This window comes from Gossypium arboreum, chromosome 3 (genome assembly GCF_025698485.1).
Source record: "Gossypium arboreum isolate Shixiya-1 chromosome 3, ASM2569848v2, whole genome shotgun sequence".
NCBI lineage: Eukaryota > Viridiplantae > Streptophyta > Magnoliopsida > Malvales > Malvaceae > Gossypium > Gossypium arboreum.
The window spans coordinates 117,073,733-117,080,241 of record NC_069072.1 but is presented as its reverse complement, the minus strand read 5'-3'; positions in this window follow the sequence as shown (position 1 = coordinate 117,080,241).

The following is a 6,509-nucleotide window of genomic DNA, read 5'->3' as shown; positions in this document are numbered from 1 at the left end:
CTTCTTTCCGATTTTTTTCTTTGTCTTCTTCTTTGGCGCATGTCATTTGGAACCCCAAACCGTATCGGGCCTGTGGTGCATCGGCTTTAAAGCCACGACTATTCCTTGCAGATATCTTCCTAAACCTCTTCTCGCTCGAGCTCCCTTCCTCTCATCAATTTGACACCCATTCTAGTATTTCTCGACAATTTTGGTACCGAATTTGTTTCTCTCAACGAAAAAAGTGGCATTGACAAATTCAAGGGATCGGAAGGAACATTCCAATGCGTCTTTGTTCACTTCCAAGCACGGTGCATCAGCGAGAGACAGATGCGACGATGTCTTCTTCTCCTCGGCGGTGACCAAACAACCGTCCATGATAAATTTCACCTTTTGATGGAGGGATGATGGGACCGCTCAATGAGAATGGATCGTGGTCTTCCCAAAAGGCGTTATAAGAGGGTGTAATGTCCATGACTTGGAACTCGACATCATAAATGTAAGGCCTACTTTCAAAGGATTTCGATCTTTCCCATGACTTAGCGCCTCGTCTCGTCGAATGCCCTTACCGTGGAATGACAGAGCCTTAAGTAGGACAAATCCATCGGTGATTCGAAAAGCGTGGCCAATGGCATAACATTTAACTTGACCCATTATCGATGAGCACGTTCGGTATTATGTAGCCCTTGCGGTGAGTCGTGATATGCGCGCTTTCATCGAGCCTCTACTATTGGGCGATATTTCATCATCACTAAAAGAAATGAAATTATCCGCATTCAAGTTGTTCATCCATCTAGTCGGTTTTCAACGGATACATTGTTTGCCACATAAGCTTGATTTAACACTTTCAGCAGAGCGTTTGGTGTGGTTACGAATTCAACAGCGAGAGATATCTGAGATTCGTGACCGGTCGCTTACTCAATTATTCTACCACTATGCTTGATAAATTTTAAGAATTCTGTGCTTCCTCCTCGTCCACAGGATTTTTAGCTTCTTGTCGGTAGCGATTTCATGCTCATCATCGATCCGTGCATCGGTGCTTTTCCTTTTCTTTCAAGTCACTGTTCTTCTTTATCTCCTTGAATAACATCTTCCACTAAGAGTGAAATGACCTACTTCCCGACGTTTCCGGTCATGGCTTTGGGCTTTTCATCTTGGTGTAACAATGTTGACATCGTACTTCCAGTCTTGTTTTATTGTCCTTATAAGGGAAAGGAGATGGTACTTCAATTATCATTTTGGTTTCACGGCTCCTTCTTCGCGTCATAATAGATTATTAACGATCGGTCGGTATTTATATGGGAAACCGATGATTGATTGTGAGAGGCACATATTTCTCTTTCATTAGTCTCTTCCCTTTTGTTAAGGACCTTAATCTCTTTATTATCCATCCGGTCTTGAAGCAACCTTTTAAAGTCCTCACATGATTGAATGTCATGTCCAACAATCCCATGAAAATTGCAAAAACTTTGACCTTCTTCTTCAAAAATTCTATCGAGTGTGAGCAATCCTTTCTTAACCAATACCTACCAGATTTTCTGCAGAGGCGTCCTTATTTCTGAAACACATCTTCTGACCTTCATTCATCCTCTTTCCCCACTGTGCTCACATTCCCTTCGGTATGGTTAGGGAACGGGTTCCCCGTGGCGTTACTGGCACTATCGAATCGTAGGATACCGCGTCAATGAGTCCTTAAACTCTCCTTTTGAAAGCAAGGCAGGTTCTCAATAGAGTGCCTCTGGTTCCCTGCGTGGTATGCACAACTAGCGTTTGGATCGTACCACTTTGGGTATGGAGGTTTAAGGGGTGCCATGTAATGGAGAGAAATTAGCTGTTTTTCCAAAAGTTTCAGGTACAATTCCCCATACGACACGAGGATGGGGGTAAATTATGTCTCTCGGGATTATGCCTTGCTGGTCTTGGTTCGTTTCGGGTTGGCTTTGGGCGGGTACCGTGTTTTGTGGGAAAGTGGTGACGGGTCTTTGGTTGTTCGTGGCGTAAACGGGATAGGAAGGAGGTGGTGCTTAGTAGTAAAGGTTTTGAGGGGGATAATAGAAATTTGAAGGTGGATAATTTCGAGGTCGGGGTTAGTTCGGATATGGATTAGAGGCATAACGGCTTCCCATTCCCACCATGTGGGCTTCTGGTTCTTTCTTCTTCATAGGTGCTGCCCTTTTTGAACCTTCTGAGCCTTCCATTCTACCGCTCTTGACGGCATTCTCTATGAGCTCACCAGATATTACAATATTCGCAAACTCTTTCGTGGCACTTCCCACTAATTTGTCATAAAATGGCGCCTTTAAGGTGTTGATAAAGAGAACGGTTATCTCCGTTTTTGTTAGTGGGGGTTCCACTTGGGCCGAGACGTCTCTCCATCTCTACGCATCTTCGTATCGAAGGTTTTGATGGCTTTTCTCCATCATTTACAAGGTCATCCGATCGGCACCATGTCGATACATGCTTGTCTTTGCTCGCAGAATCTGACGCCAAGTCCTTCGAGGATCGAATCTTTTCTCTACTAAGTTGGTTGTACCACCGAAGAGCTGACCCTGTTAGACTATCTTGAAAGCAATGTATGAGTAGCTTATCCTTGTTCACATAACCGGTCATTTTTCGGCAAAACATGACAAGATGCGCCTTTGGACATCTCGTGCCATCGTATTTTTCGAAATCAGGCACCTTGAACTTCAGAGGCAGAACTAGATCGGGCACCAAACTGAGCTCTTTGGCACTTAATGCAGAGAAGGCTTCAGTACCCTCTATTGCTTTGAGTCTTTCCTCTAAGCTCCTATACTTCTCTTGAGCCTCACGATCGTCCGTTCTCAACCTGGCTACTTCCGCTGGATCGTCCGAATCTGGAATAATTGGATTGGCAGAATTAGCCCTGAATTTGATATGAATATTCCTTGCCCTAAATGAGTATGTGGCACCGGCCGTTGCTCTAGGTCTGTGGGTTCTCCTTGGGTGTACCCTCTTTGTGCTTTGCAGGCGTGTGGTGGAGTGAATCCGGGGGGATAGGCGGGTCTTGATTGTGATTAACTCTTGATCGAGATTCCTCAATGTCGTGGCTCTGCATGGGTTCCTTTCCTTTAACTAAAGCTGTCATCATCTCCATCATTTTGACCATCTGATCTCTTTGCTCGAGTGATTCCTCTCGAGATCTCACCATTAGGTCTCTCGTTTCTTGTTGCTATTTGGCCATTGCTATTGTAATTCCTTTTGAGCCCTTTCCATCCTTTCAATTCTCTCATTGAATTCACCTCCATTACTCTAGCTTGTCGGTAGCGTTTTATCTGGATGACGTGGTTCCGATCTTGTGGTATTACAAGCTGCGAATTATATATTTTATCTTCATGACAAGTATGGGATATGCAATGTATGAATGAATGCATGAATGTCAAATGAATGTCAGTCATGAATGAATATGCAAAAATTTGGTATTAATTTCAAGATGGCCCCTATTTAGGCATTTCCTTAATCAAAGGAGTATTACACAACGTTTCGGTCACTCGTATAATTGACTCCTCCATTAGAAACTCGTTTTTGGCAACCAATCTCTAATCAACACCTTCCTAGCAAGATGCCTTCGATGCATGATGAAAAATAAAAATACAGACAAACGACATTGGTTAGCGCAACACATATAAACAGAGAAAAATTGTGGAAAATCTAACAAATTAAGCTACTTGGTCCAGTGGACTCGATTCCCTTGCTTAGAAAGCACAAATGTAAAAGAAATAGAAGGTAAGATGTGTTTTTCCGTGTACTTATTTGGTGACTACTAAAGCAGCGGAGGTTCGGCATGGCTCTAGTTGGGTGGCTCGTATGGTTCACTATATGCGGTTTTGGTTCTAGATGGGTACTCAGATAAATCGCCTTGTCATCTACTAAAATTAGTCTGAGCCTCGGTCATGGCCCATCATAGGCTTACGAGATCAATTTGAGGATTACATTTACTTATGCCTATGCGGAGGACAAGTTAACTCACGAAAGCATAAGTCATATGTAACCGAAAGTATTCACTAACTTTGTCGGAGGAACGAGTTAACTCACGAAGGCGTAGCGTTTACTTTCACTTAACAGGACGAAGCCGGGTATAGAGCTCATGTTATGCAACAAAATGCACGTGCACGGTGTGTGGGAGAAACTTGCAAACCTTTACGTTTTATTTAAAAACTAAACCAAAACTAAAATCATAAAAATTTAAAGTCGTAAAACAACCGGATAAAACAAGTTAGAATATATACAACACGATGCAAATGCATGATTTTTTGAAAACAAAAAATTGAAGATCACGACTAAATGTTAATTTGAACAAGGAACTTTGAAAATTTTGACAACGCGAGTTTAATTCGACTCGACTCTCAAAAGGGTCCCCAGTGAGTCGCCATTTGTAGCGACGTAAAAAAATTTTAGCTTCGCTTGGTCGCTAATTGTGGCGATTTATTAAACATTTGAAAACCAACTTTCGATTTTATTAACAAAGGAGTCGCCACGATCCTTTTTATAGGTGTGATCGGACACCTAATAAAATTATTTTAAAACAAAAAGAAGGCCAAATTTAGGTCTACATGAAAGTCTAGAGAAAAATTGGGGTTCGGGAGTCAGTTACGCGTGAGGAAGGTATTAGCACCCTCGCGACGCCCAAAATTGGTATCTCATAAACATGTGTTGACTTGATTTTCAAAAATACGAGTTCAATATAATATTTAATCATGATCCGATTGAAAAATGAGAATTTTTAGTTTTCGATTTTTTTAGAAAGGGTGTCCGTTTTTTAACACAGTTTAAGCAATTTCACCCAACATAGCGATAAAATCGATGTTTTAATATTAAATTGGTACATTGTCTTATTTTTGAAATTAATTAAAACATGAGAAAAATATTCCTAAAGTGAGAAATTAAAAATAGATAAAGGACTAAAAAAATGATATCATTAATGAAAAATATTAACATGGAATACTAGAATATTAGAATAACAATAATAATGATATTTACAAAATAAAAACAAATCATGTACTAATAATAAAATAGGAAAAATGATATATTTGGTAATAATAATATAAAATAATAATATGTACATAAAAATACATATATATATATATATGCATATAATAAAAGTATGTAATAATAATAATAATAATATCTACAATAAAAGAAAATATTAGGAAGCGTACATAAAAAATATATACATAAAAATTTACAACAATAATATAAAATAATGATATGTGCAAAATATATATATACATATGTACAAAAATATACACTAATATAATAATAGTTATAATAATACTAACAATAGTAATAATTTGTAATAATAATATATACACAATATGGTATTTAAAATATATATATATATATGTATATAATAGTATTTAAGAATATATACATAAGAAATATATAACTAATGGCATTAAAAATATATACATAATATATATAAAATACCTAAAAAAAAGAAGGGGAAAGAAGAGAAGGGAGGGGAAAGGAAATCCGGCCAAGGGGGCGGTCCGGTCGATCGTCGATCTCCATTCGTCGTTAAACCACCATACGGTGGCGGAAAAATAAATTTTTAACAATATATGTATATATAAAGAAAGAAAAAAACAACACAAAAAAGAAAAAAAGATTCGAAGAAGAGGAAAAAGAAAAGATGCAACCTTTTATTGATGTTTCTTTTGTGTTCAAAATTTGAAGGGATTTTTGTGTTTTTTTTTTTCAATCTTTGTAAAATCCCTCCTCCTTTCTTACATGATTTTTGAATGGCTTTTTATAGCCATCTTTTACATGATTTTCTATTATTTCTTTTTCTATTTTGTAGGTAGTGGTGGTAAACAATGGATATCAAAAATGGGAGGAAAAATGGGGCAAGTGGGAAAGTGGCTAGGTGGCTAGGGTTTCTTAGTTTTTTTTTGAGGGGGGGGTTAGGTTTTTTTTTTTCTTTTTTTTTTTTAGGGTTAGGTTTTTTTTTCTTTTTTTTTGGGTTAAGTTTTTTTGGGGGGGCTTAATGGGCTTTTGAATTGGGTTTGATATTTGGGTTTTGTAATGGGTTTGGGTAGATGTAAATGGGTCATGGGTTAAGGGTTTTAGTGGGTTTAGAGGTTTGGTTGGGTTTTGATGAAATCGGGCCCGGGCAATTTGGGCTTCTACAAGAGAGAAGCGGGAAAAAGAAAGGAGAACATTTCAAGAACTTGTAATATCAATAATCTAAAATTTTCAATTGGCTAAACTCTGCATCAGTGTACTTGATGCACATTCAAGGGGAATTCATGCTTCTGTATTGAACTTTCTGATTAGATAGAAGGGGTGAACCTTGAGATTTACAAAGAAACAATTCTTCCAAGAGCTTTAGAGCAAGTAATTTTACTTCTTTTTCGTCTTTTTTTTTCTCTCTTTAATATATTATTTTTTTTCTCTCTTTAATATAAAATTAAGAGGTCTGTAACATTAAAGGATTTTATCTGGTTCTTTTACAAGTTGTCAATTGCAAAGATGATCTTGCCCAATATTATTTGATGGATTGTGCAGTTCAG